Below are 12,308 nucleotides of genomic sequence, written 5' to 3'. Positions count from 1 at the left end.
ATAATGTAGGTAATACTTAGAATCTAGCATTTCAGAAATTTGAAATTTTAATTATCTTAGTGCAAATAAATCTTTTTGTTGTAATGCGTAGACAGCTTACTTTATTCTAAATTTCCACTATAATTTACTGTAGTTCCCGTTAATCTTCAATCCAATTCAAATAAATGAATATGCATGAATTCAGTGCATATACATACAGACAAATGCTTCTTAATCCAGCTGCAATTGAAATCACTCTGGGTACTTGAAAAGTATTGATTTCTGTGCCCTACCTCTACAAATTCTGGTTTACCTGGTCGCAGGTGGGTTTCAGGCATAGCTTTTTTTTGTTTTGCTTTTTAATTTTTATTTTTTTGTTGTTATTCGTCTGTTGATTGGTTGTTTTAAGCTCTTTGGGTGATTCTACTGTGAAGCCAGTTTGGGAACAATTGCTCTAGAGATAGCAATTTGAAAAAGGCAAAGCTCCTGTTCTCAAGAAACTCAAAGTTTTTTGGTTAGATAGATGTGGAAGAAGTGACTTACAGATGCCCTATAATAGAAATATGTTCCAGGTGAATCTAATCCAAGATCTCAGAGAAGGCTTCATAAAAGAAGTAAAGCTTGAGCTTTTCCCCCAAGCAACAGAAAGAATTTTCTAACAGCCTGACCAAAGGAAGGGCTCTTCCAGGACAGAGAGAATATGATCAGACAAAATAGTTTGAAATCTTTATATGCATTTGAAAAATACAAGTAACAGGATAGGTTCAAACATAGAATCTGAGGTAGAGAATGTGGCAGGAGATCAAGAAGCAGGTAAGAATTAGGTCTCACACTATCGCCCTGGCTGGAGTGCAATGGCATGATCTCTGCTCACTGCAACCTCTGCCTCCCTGGTTCAAGCAATTCTGCCTCAGCCTCCGGAGTAGCTGGATTTACAGGCACCCACCACCACGCCCAGCTAATTTTCGTATTTTTAGTAGACAGGGTTTCACTATGTTGGCCAGGCTGGTCTCGAACTGTTGACCTCGTGATCCACCCACCTCAGCCTCCCAAAGTGCTGGGATTACAGGCGTGAGCCACCACACCCAAAGAATCAGATTCTAAAGGTGCTTGCTCCAGTTTGAACTTTGGCCATTGGAAATACACCAAAAGGATTTCTAAAGCAACCAAATCACTCCTTCTAACAAGTCTGCTCCAATTAAACTTGCCCAGCTCTGGCCAGGCTCAGTGGCTGACACCTGTAATCTCAGCACGTTGGGAGGCTGAGCCGGGTGGATCACGAGGTCAGGAGATCGAGACCATCCTGGCTAACATGGTGAAACCCCATCTCTACTAAAAATACAAAAAAATTAGCTGGGCACGGTGGCGGGTGCCTGTAGTCCCAGCTACTCAGGAGACTGAGGCAGGAAAATGGTGTGAACCCGGGAGGCGGAGCTTGCAGTGAGTGGAGATCATGCCACTGCACTCCAGCCTGGGTGACAGAGCAAGATTCTGTCTCCAAAAAAAAAACAAACAACAACTTACCCAAGCTTTCATTGATCTGCTTTAGATCACACTAAATTGAGCTTACATATATACATGTATATATAATGCTCATCACACACAAATCCTACAGGATCCCTGAAAGAACAACTCACTTGTAAAATCTGCTACCTCAAAAATATTCTACTATGATTAGGCAAACGTAATGGTCTTGAATTCTATTGATCTTATCCTTATTTCTGTGATTCTATGATTCTAAGATGCCAATGATCATAAGAAACTACTTTGATTTAATAAATGCTTTTTGTGGATAAAAATAAGGAAAACAATTACTGTTGCCACATTAAATACATTCCTTATTTACAAGAGGCAACGTAATTGTCAGACAAATTAAAATTTGAAAAAAAATATGCATGTTAGAACCAGGTAATAAAGGTAAATGGCAAGTTCCTCAAAAGTTCATATTTTGCTTTAATAATAAGGGCAAAGAAATTTCTGAGTTTCTACTGTAGCAACTCTTAATTTTGACTCTTGTTTTTCTTTTCAGTTTTCTGAATTTTTATTTATGTTCCTTCCAGAAAATAACAAAAGACCTGAAAGTCCCAAATAGTGTCAAAAGGAAAGGGATAAAAAGAATGCTTTCCTTTGGGTAACATTTTTATTTTTATTTTTTAATTATACTTTATGTTCTAGCATACATGTGCACAACGTGCAGGTTTGTTACATATGTATACATGTGCCATGTTGGTGTGCTGCACCCATTAACTCGTCATTTACATTAGGTATATTTCCTAATGTTATCCCTCCCCACTCCCCACGACAGGCTCCGGCGTGTGATGTTCCCCTTCCTGTGTCCAAGTGATCTTCATTGTTCAGTTCCCATCTATGAATGAGAACATGCGGTGTTTGATTTTCTGTTCTTGCAATAGTTTGCTGAGAATGATGGTTTCCAGCTGTGGATAACATTTTTAAATCTAGATCAGGGATCAACTGAAAGTCTAATGTTTATTGACTGCCTTCTATATGCAAGTCAGAATGCAAAATATGAAAAGGTGATTCAAATAATTGATTCATTCATTCAGACCACTTATTGTGAGCACTTATGCACCTGGCACCATAGGATTTTAACATACAAAAACAAATGAAACATTGTCCCTGTCTTTGGAGTGTCAATAGCAGTACCATTCAATATAATTACCTGGAGAGCCATATATATATTTTTTGAAATTTCTAGTAGTCACATTAAAAAATATATATAAACAATTTAAAATAATTTTCATAATATATTTTATTTAGCTCAATATCTCCGAAATATTAGCATTTGAACATGTCATCAATATAACAAATTAAGATATTTTACATTATTTTTCTTACTAAGCCTATGAAATCTCTGTGTATTTTATATTGACAGTACATTTCAATTCAAATGCTTAATTTGCAACAGTCAAAATGAAACATTTTCTTAGAAAAATAATAAAGTTGCGGCTAATGAAAATACACTGCTTCAGTTTTTAAATTTAAATTTAACTTAATCAATATGGAATGTAGGGAGGTAAGCTGATGATAATCTTTCATATCTGTTCAACCTAATATTCTCACCTCCTGTCTTTAAACTGGGGCTGAGAGAAGCTTTATACAATAAATAGAAATTTGTAGTTGGAAGAGCTTTACTACTTGTAGTTTTGCCAAAGTGGACAAAAAAAGTAACTAACTTTTCCTTATTCATACTACTAGTTACTGGCAAAGCTAAAATCTTGGTCTTCTGATTTTTCAATCACGTGATATTATAATCTATATCTAGTGGTGTGCTGGTAAATATTTATATCTAGCTCTCTGAAAAAGAAACACACACACACAAACTGTACTGATATGAAGAATGTGTAGATGGAATTTACAAACAGTAATAAAATATATAATACTTTTGATTGTAAATGTTATATAGTAAATTGATTCATACAGAATGTTTTGTTGATTTTTTCTAAATTCTTATATCTATAGGCAAGTCACAGTTGCAAATTATATGTGACTTATGATTTAACAAAAAAACTTAATCAAGAAATTTTAGTAATATTAAAATCCAATTCTGTAGTCATACCAACCATGTTATAATTACTTGAGAGTCATGGCTAGCTAGTGTCTATCCTTGAACAACATGGGCTAAAGACTAACTGGAAAAGAAGGAGAAATGATTAAATGATTACAGTGATGTAATAGGGTAGGTAGAAAGCATGTGGGGAACACAGAGAAAGATGCAATTGTTTCTTGGTGAGTTGCAAGTATTTCAGAGAGCACATCACCTTACTAAATGCTGCAGGAGAGCCAAGCATACAAGAAAAAGGGAGAGAGGGATTCATCGAGAAGGCTCAGTGCTAAGAAAGAAAAGTGGTAGAGACAGCACAACGTCCTCTCTCAAGACTGACTGCCAAACTGGGTAGACTGGCCAAAAAAAATAAGTTAGATGTTGAAATACAATATAAGATTTAAGTGTGAGCTAGAGAGAACATCAAAGGTATTTAGGTTGACGCAAAGGTAATTTTGTCATTACTTTTAATGACAAAAACAGCAATTACTTTTGCACCAACCTAATATTATACAACATCTGAATTTATAACCCATTTCTGCAGCTTACTATCTGTGTATTATTGAGCAATCATCTGGGCATTTACTCTTCTGTAAAACTGGAAATAATACCAACCTTAAAGGGCTATTGTGAGCAACAGATGAGATAGTATGCATTAAAGAGCCTAATGTGTGTTTGTGAAATCAGAACCCAAACGGGAAAGGTCACGAATGACTAACTGCCATACCCAGTGAAGGGAAGACAATCACTCAGGTGAGACTTAGAGGAGAGGTAAGACTTCAGGCTTAGTGGAAAAGAGGAATTCCCTCTCAGAGGCAGTGGCTTCTGTTACCGGTCAGATGCACAAACACTGGGGAAGAGGAGGAATGCCTTTCAGGTATTGTCCTCATTGTAACTGATTAATAACTTACAGCTATTCATTTTGTAGAATGGAGGGGAAAGAAATTAGTGCAAATCCGTGCCAAGAAAGAAGATATGAAGAACGGCAATGAGAGAGAGAAAGAAAATAAAGGGTAAATAAAAGCCAAATACAAAAGTTTCACTTTGAGCAAAACTAGATAATATAAAGAAAGAGAAAGAAATGAGACAGAATGTCTCAGTACAAGTTTTCCCAGAGTCGGCCAAGTCCTGTGTACGTTGCACTGCTCTACCCCCTGTGTTTCTTACTGGTGCTAGCTCCTCATCCCTCACCACGTTCCAATCCACTCACATTGCTGGCTCTTCTTGAGTGATACATATATTTATTTCTGCCTCAAAGACCTGCACTTGCCCTTCTCTCCCTAGAGTGCTTTTACCTCTGCTTTGGTTTCTTCTCATCTTTGAGGTCTCAGCTTAAAATTCTCCACATCTGATCCACCCATCTAGAACACCCCCAACCTAAATCCAGTCACTCCCTGTCATCTTAACCTCTATTGCCTTCAGAGACCTGATCTCCATATAAATACTTTACTTCATTGTCCCCCATTGGTTGTCATCCTCTTCCCAGAATATCAGTTCCATTAAGATAAGGATATAATGCCTCTGCTCACCATCACATCCTTAGGACCTAATAGGTGATCGCTGAATATGTGTTGAATGAATGAATAAATAGCACATCATCCATAACATTTGAATTTTCACCAGTGCTGACCCACTCAAAAATCAAGCATCTAGAGGTCAGTAAAACAAATATTAGAAACTCCGTGTCTGTTAGAGTAATTACTAGGGCCTTCTATTTACTCCTGTCCCTAATATTCCTCTCCTCTCATTGTCAGTTTTTTTTTTTTTTTAATTTTATTTTATTCTCTTCCTCTGAACCTTTGGGATTAATGCCTAAAGTTAACTCTTGGTGTCTGTCATACTCACCCTCTGGCTCCAGACTATTTTAGATACAGTGCCTTGAAGTCTATTTCTGGATTCTGGAGGACTAACTTGTGACTTGTGACTCAGTGAGAAAGGAAGAAAGAGAAAGAAAGACTGAGAGAAAGAGAGGGAAGTGAGAATTTGAGGGAGGAAACAGCAATCTAGAATGTGAAAGAAAAGAAAATGTAATATAAAACTGTAATGTCTGCTAGGAAATAAAACTTTATGATAACATAGGTTCAGGTATTTATTAAATAAATCCTGAATAAAGCAAAAAAAAAAAAAAAGCAGGTATTGTTTCAAAGCCTTGGAAGATGGGCTACTTAGGGTAGGGAAACTTCTTTCAAGAAATGTGTAAACACCTCTTGAAGATGTGAACTAGATGTTTCAGAGACAAGCAACTTCTTTAGCTCTGCTCTCATTCTGACAGTTTCTCCTTATTGACCAATTATGCTATTCCCTAGGTTTTCATTTCAATACAAATAAACAGGACACATATCTGAGTCAACAAAATGGGCCCCCATGGCCAAGTATTTCCTCAGTCCTTACACTTGGCAAACTCCCTGTAATGGTGTCAGCTGTATCAGGAACAAGGCTGTACCTCGGCTGAAGGAGAGTCAGAGGGGAGCTAAGAAATGATGGAGTCCAGAGGGTCTATTTTATAGATGCGGTGTCTGAGGACCAGAGATAGGGACACATGTTCAGTCCTAAAATACCTAATTATCTTAATCTCTCAGATGCTTCTTTCAAATTCACAGTGGTTCCTCAAAGCCTACTATGACTCTACCTGAAATTTCAACCATCATTCCTTAGGGTCATTGACTTTGATGTTACATGCCTACCTATTAGAATGATGAAATGTTTCCAGGGCAGAGGGACACATCTGTGTTTATTATTCTAGTGCAGAGTAGGAGAATAGAACAAGGGACTGGCCAGTGTTGAGACAAGAAAACATCTAGCATAAATGGCACTTAACCAGTGATAATTATAGCTCACATTATTCTGCACTTATGTGTCATGAGTAGTTCAAAGTGCTCAATATAAAGCTAGTTTAATCTTCACAAAAACCTAATCTGATAGGTATTATTATCTGCATTTATAGACGAGGAATCTGAAGTACAGAAAAACAAAATAACTAGTTCAAGGCACACACCTAAAGAGAACGGAGCTGGGATTTGAACCAAAGCAGTCCTTGAGCCAAGAGAATCTATCCATTATTTCTCCTTTTTCTCCAGAAGAATGCATTCACATTGAAAGTTACATCAGAAGAAAACCTAGAGGTTTGGAAATATGGAAGTATGGACTATGACTTGAAGACTCACAAAATCAAATGTTCTTAGAATCACAAGATCTCCTGATTGAAGGACACACTGGCTGTCCTGAAAGTCTTCATTTGCTGCCGACATTTGCTCCACAATATTTGTACTAAATGGCCACCCAACCTCACTACGTCTTCAAGACAGCTGATGATAAGGAACTCACTATCTTCTGAAGGTACCCTCTTTACCTTTGTGTACTTTGCCAAATAGAACATATATATTTCACAAAATAAACTAAAGCCTGACTTATTAAATGTTACTATCCACTGGTCCCAATTTTGCTTCTTAGGAACACAGAGACTAAGGCTAAAGTGTCTTGCATTTGGTAACCATTCATTTGAAAATAACAACTCTTCTACTCTATTTCTATTGTGTCTTATCCAATATTAGTATTGCTATTTCTTCAAATGTTCCTTTTATAAAGTTTGTTGAAGTTACCTTCCAGGCACTGAAGGTTTTGATGGGAGAAAGCATCTCATTTCCCATTTCTGAGGGGAAAAACAAGACAAAACCAACAGAACAAAACCAAAAAATAGATGTTGGGTATCAAAATATACAAAAGATAAGAACATCTGATCATTAACTTTGACTCAAAGATAGAAGCTATGATTTATTTAAATTTACATTGGGCAGTGTATTGATTAGAGTAACATTTTTATCTTGTTCCTATAATAGTCCAAAGTGGGTATTCCTGGTTGGCATGTGTTTTTCCATCATGAAATGATTCAAAGGCCTGGGTTCCTTTTATATTGTCATCTACTATCCCCTAGCACTGTTTTGCATTGATATTCAACATAGAGACTCTGAAAAAATTCCTGGAGGAGGCATACATCTTCTTTAAAGCCTTGAGGTTAGTGGAACAGCCCATTTCTACTTATAATCCACCCATAAGAAAGCACATATGACTATATGTAGTTGCAAAAAAAAATAAATAAATAAAATTGCTGGGCAATGTAGTTTCATTACGTGCTCAGGAAGATATAAAAATGGATTTTGGTGAACAAGTAGTGATCTGTCACAAGGACTACATACAATGCTAAGAAATCAGACCTGGAATGGAATCCTGGTCCCTCTTTTTTATGAGACATAAAAACATGGGTAGCACTTAGTGGCTCTAGTCTTCAGTCTCCCCAGACGTTAATAGGATGTTTCTTACCAGGGTTGTTGTAAGGATCAAATGAGAAAGCACATTCAATGTTCTTGGTCTTGTCCAGCAAGTTGAAAGTGCTAACTCATTATTATCTTTATCTATTCTTATGCTATTATTGCCAGATCCCGGCTCAGATCCCAGCAGATAATGGAGCTCAATACATGTTTGCTGAAATGAACTAAACTAAACCTCACAGTCATTCCCAAGGTCAGCCATACCCTTATAAGGAAGTACAAGGGGAGTAAGTCTGGCCCATGTTCACTCTGATGCTAACACGGTCACAGTCTGCTTTCTTTGTGTTCCCATGCCTCTGTGTTGCATTCATCTGTGGGGCTGATTTATACCTTCTCCAGGGACACACTTTCACTAATTAAGTACTGAAATCAAAAATGAAGAGCTGAATTGAAGAAGTCAGACAGTCTAAAAAGTGCCACTGGTCTCATTTCTCCAGCTCCCAGTGACTGGTGGTAGCTGTAATACTGGGACACACATAATCCTGGCCGTTCACCCACTGAGCAGGGTGGCTCACACAAAGGGCTTTCCAGTGGCTCTTCTGTTTTATACACAGAAGGCCTATGCAAAATCCACCAGTCATCTGACTCAGAGGCCTCAGAAGCTATTTTGCTTCAAAAGGCAATGCTGAGCCCAGTCAGCCCCACTCAAAATGCTATGTGGAAAATTTGCTTTCTCTTAAGTAAGACCACTGAATAAAAAATCATTATTTCCAGGATTAGCAAGAGCCAGTGTGCACAGTTCTCCCTAGGGCCGCGATGACAAAGGCTGGATTATTCATTACAATCTGTTCCTTCAACTAATATCTTCTCCACGGGTTCCATCACAGTTGCTATTTCTGCTAATTGTTCAAACAGTGAATTAGTGGCCAAGTTGCCAGGTGAAATGAGGATGTGTTAGATAAAGTACATCTTTCTTCACTTTCAGTGTCTCTGAGGCACTTTGACATGATGAAGTTGGGTGGCAGAGGGGTCCTATCAAAAGGCCAGCCTGTCTCGGAGTGGCAGACTGAATGTGAAGTTGAAGCTCCTCGAGTTTCAGTTCTTTCAATAACCCTCTGTTCAACTTCTGCTCAGATTTTCTCTGTGACCCCATCCCTCATTTTCTTAGTGCTGAAAACAAATATTCCCTTGGAAAACTCATTAGAACTAATTATTTAGTACTGGGGAAAATAGCTCAAGCATGAATAATTATCTCATCAGCTAAACTCTCTTTTTCCCCAAAGGTTACCAGGGCAAGGATATCAGAACTTCCCCTGGTATCTTTAATGGTCCTGAATGCTGAGCAGTTTCCCCTCAATTTGGTCTCTTTCCTACTTCTAGCAGTTTCCTTTCATCCTCTCCCTGGTGAGGATAGGATAGATCTGGAGAGCTGAAGCCTGTACTACTATCTCCTTGTGTGACTTACCATTCAGTCTATTTGCATGTGAGTTTTCTCGTCTTTTCTCTTGCAAGAAACAGAAAAATAAGACCCCAATAAAGCCCAGGACAATCAATTTGAAACTACTCTCAAAACCAAGAGGCCAGCTGGAGGCATAGTGGCTGTAATTGTTCCTTCAGAATATCTTTCTTAGCTTCAACTTTTCTGTAGCTTGAAACTTATACTTTTGTCAGGGAGAGGAAGAGAGAGACACAAAGGGCTCAGTGTTGGAAACTCACCTGCTTTCTGGGGCCAGCCCAGTCATGTAAATGAGTTTGTGATGCCTGCTGTAGGTCGATTGTAAGGTAGTTATAATCAGAGGGCCATGGTGTGTTAAAAAGAGCAATACTTTCAAGTTCAGGTCCTGCCTGTCCATTTGGGAACCACTGATCTTGGACAAAATTATCAGCTTTCTGGGGCTCCATGTTTTCATCTACCCAATGCAGCTCATAATAACTACTTCACAGGCTGCTTGTGCATATGGAATGTACTAGGATGTGGAAAGGGCCTTATGAACTATAAAAGATGGCTATAAATAACAGCTGTATGTTCAAGGCAAGTAGTAGGAAAAACAGCCTCAGATCAGTGAGACCAAGTGTGAAGGGAGGACAGAGGGCGGGGGAGTGAAGAGCGCCTGCGCAGAAAAGCCACGCCCTACCCGCAGGCTACGGCTACAGATCTTTCACCTGGGGTCTTCAGCGCAAACCTTCTCTACTGGCTAGTGTGGAGGTGAGTCGGGGTAGAGGAAGTTCATTAATAAGAGAAATGAAAAAGAGGATGAAAGATGGGGGTAAATTTTTTTCACCATCGTCACCATCTTTTAAAAATATTTATGTTACTTATAGAGCCCTGAGTCAAAAGCTGCCCTAGGCGGGGCCCTGCTGCAGTGTATCAAACGGAGGAAATCATTATGACATTTGTAAGTAGCGTGGCGCTCCCCTGAACACAGGCACAGGAGGGCCGTGATAAATGTTTTTGTTAATAAAGAAGAGACATACAGGTCTGTGCAAAGGTGTGGGAAAAAACAAATTTCCTGTCTTTATTGATGTGAGGAATACAGACTAGGATTAATAACTATTTTTTTTTCTATTCAAGTGCTTTTACGTTGTTTAATTATATTTTTATGTTTTAATTATCCATTCATCGATTTTATCTTCTAGTGTTTTAGAATGCCACTGGGTCACTTAACCTGCTTCACATTTAGTTTCCTGAATTTTATAAAATGGGCATCATTTAAATTTCACAGGATTAATGGAAAGATTAAGTGTAAATTCCCAGGCTCATTCCAGAGGAAGTTCCTGATAAATGATGGTTCTCTGTTCTGTCTCCCAATTCTTCAAATGGTCCTCAATGGAAAGTATTTTGTAAGCCAGTACCTATGGAATCATACAACTCTGACTTCATGTATATGTGAAGGAGCACCATGTTCTTCATATGCTTTGTGGAGACCAATGAAGTCTGTAAACAGTACTTGCAAAATCAGCGATGAAAGGTGTCTATATTTCATGATTTATATATGCCATACCTTGTTGGTAAATGTTAAATTCCCAGATATTCACATCTAAGGGTTTTTGAGGCATTTTAACTTTAGGGAAAGAAAATTAAAGTAAATTTCATGTCATGAGAACTCTACCTGAAGCAAATAAGTCACTATTTTAAAAATAACTTGGCAGACTCTAACTCAGGAGTGCTCCTCAATCTGGGTAAATTAACAAGAGATATGATCCCTTTAAAATAGCTAGAATAGTTTTGATGGAGAGTTAAAGGAGAATCAGCACTAATTTCCGTGCTGTGTACCAGGGACTCTGCTACATGCTTTCTAAATGCCACCTCATTTAATCCTCACCATAACTCCAAGAGGTAGGCAAGGATATGTCCATTTTGCTGACGAGGAAACCGAGACTCTGCAAAGTTAAGCAAGTTTTTTTAAAATCACAGTTAGCAAATGACAGGACTAAGAGATAAACTTACATCTACTGCTAACTTATTTAATGAATATATATTAAGATGGTTCCAATCATGAATCTTTTAGGTGTTGAGGACTTAGCAATAAATAAAACCAACATACGCCTGTGTTCTTGGACTTCAGATACAACAAAAAAATGATGTAAATATATATATATACACACACACACATATTAGAAGCTACCTAATTATATACTTTATACCAAATTGACAGAGTAGTTATTTATCTCCAAGGGGCTCTAAAACAAGATATCTGGGAGAGGAGTATTAATAACTTTTTTAAATACTCATTTAATTAAAAAACACGGCCAGGCGAGGTGGCTCAAGCCTATAATCCCAGCACTTTCAGAGGCCGAGGTTAGTGAATCATTTGAGACCAGCCTGGCCAACATGGTGAAACCCCATCACTACTAAAAATATAAAAATTAGCCAGGTGTGGTGGCACGCACCTGTAATCCCAGCTATTGAGGAGGCGGAGGCAGGAGAATCTCTTGAGCCTGGGAGGCGGAGGTTCCAGTGAATTGAAATTACACCTCTGCAAACAGTCTGGGTGACAGAGTGAGACCCTGTCTCAAACAAAAACAAAAAAGTCTAACTTTCAATTTTAAAATAATTTTAGACTTATAAAAATTTTGCATATTTCCCATTTATTCTTCACTCAGATTCCTTAAATGTTAATTTTCTGTATACATATTTTTAAAGTGGTCAAAACCAGGAAGTTAATACAGATAAAATCGTCTCATCTAACCTACAGACCTTATGTAAATTTCACCAATTGTCCCTTTTCTAGTCCACCATCCAAACTAGATTTTGCATTGTACTTGGATTTCATGTCTTCTCAGACTCCTTCAATGTGAGACTTCCTCGCTCTCTTTGTAACTCATGACTTGATATTTTTAGAGTATGGGCCTGTTATTTTGTAAAATACCCTTTCAATTTAGATTTATATAATATTGCCTATGATTAAATTCAGGTGTGCATTTTGGTTAAAAGTCATCACCAAAGCAATATTGTGACCTTCTCAGTGTATCTTATCAGGAGGTACAAAATGTTGATGTTC

At 37.9% G+C, this 12,308-nt stretch overlaps 1 long non-coding RNA gene across 1 annotated transcript in view; it reads left to right on the top strand.

Moving 5' to 3' along the window:
• Window positions 1-2,350: 2,350 nt before the first annotated feature.
• LOC108587370 overlaps window positions 2,351-12,308 on the top strand; it is a 30,801-nt gene continuing 20,843 nt past the window's right edge. The window contains exon 1 of the long non-coding RNA XR_002524009.2: window positions 2,351-10,012. This is a non-coding gene — a long non-coding RNA (uncharacterized LOC108587370). The remainder of the gene's footprint in view (window positions 10,013-12,308) is intronic.

The sequence above is a fragment of the Papio anubis genome, chromosome 8 (assembly GCF_008728515.1).
Source record: "Papio anubis isolate 15944 chromosome 8, Panubis1.0, whole genome shotgun sequence".
NCBI classification, from domain to species: Eukaryota; Metazoa; Chordata; class Mammalia; order Primates; family Cercopithecidae; genus Papio; species Papio anubis.
This window is presented reverse-complemented; position numbering and strand designations above follow the sequence as displayed.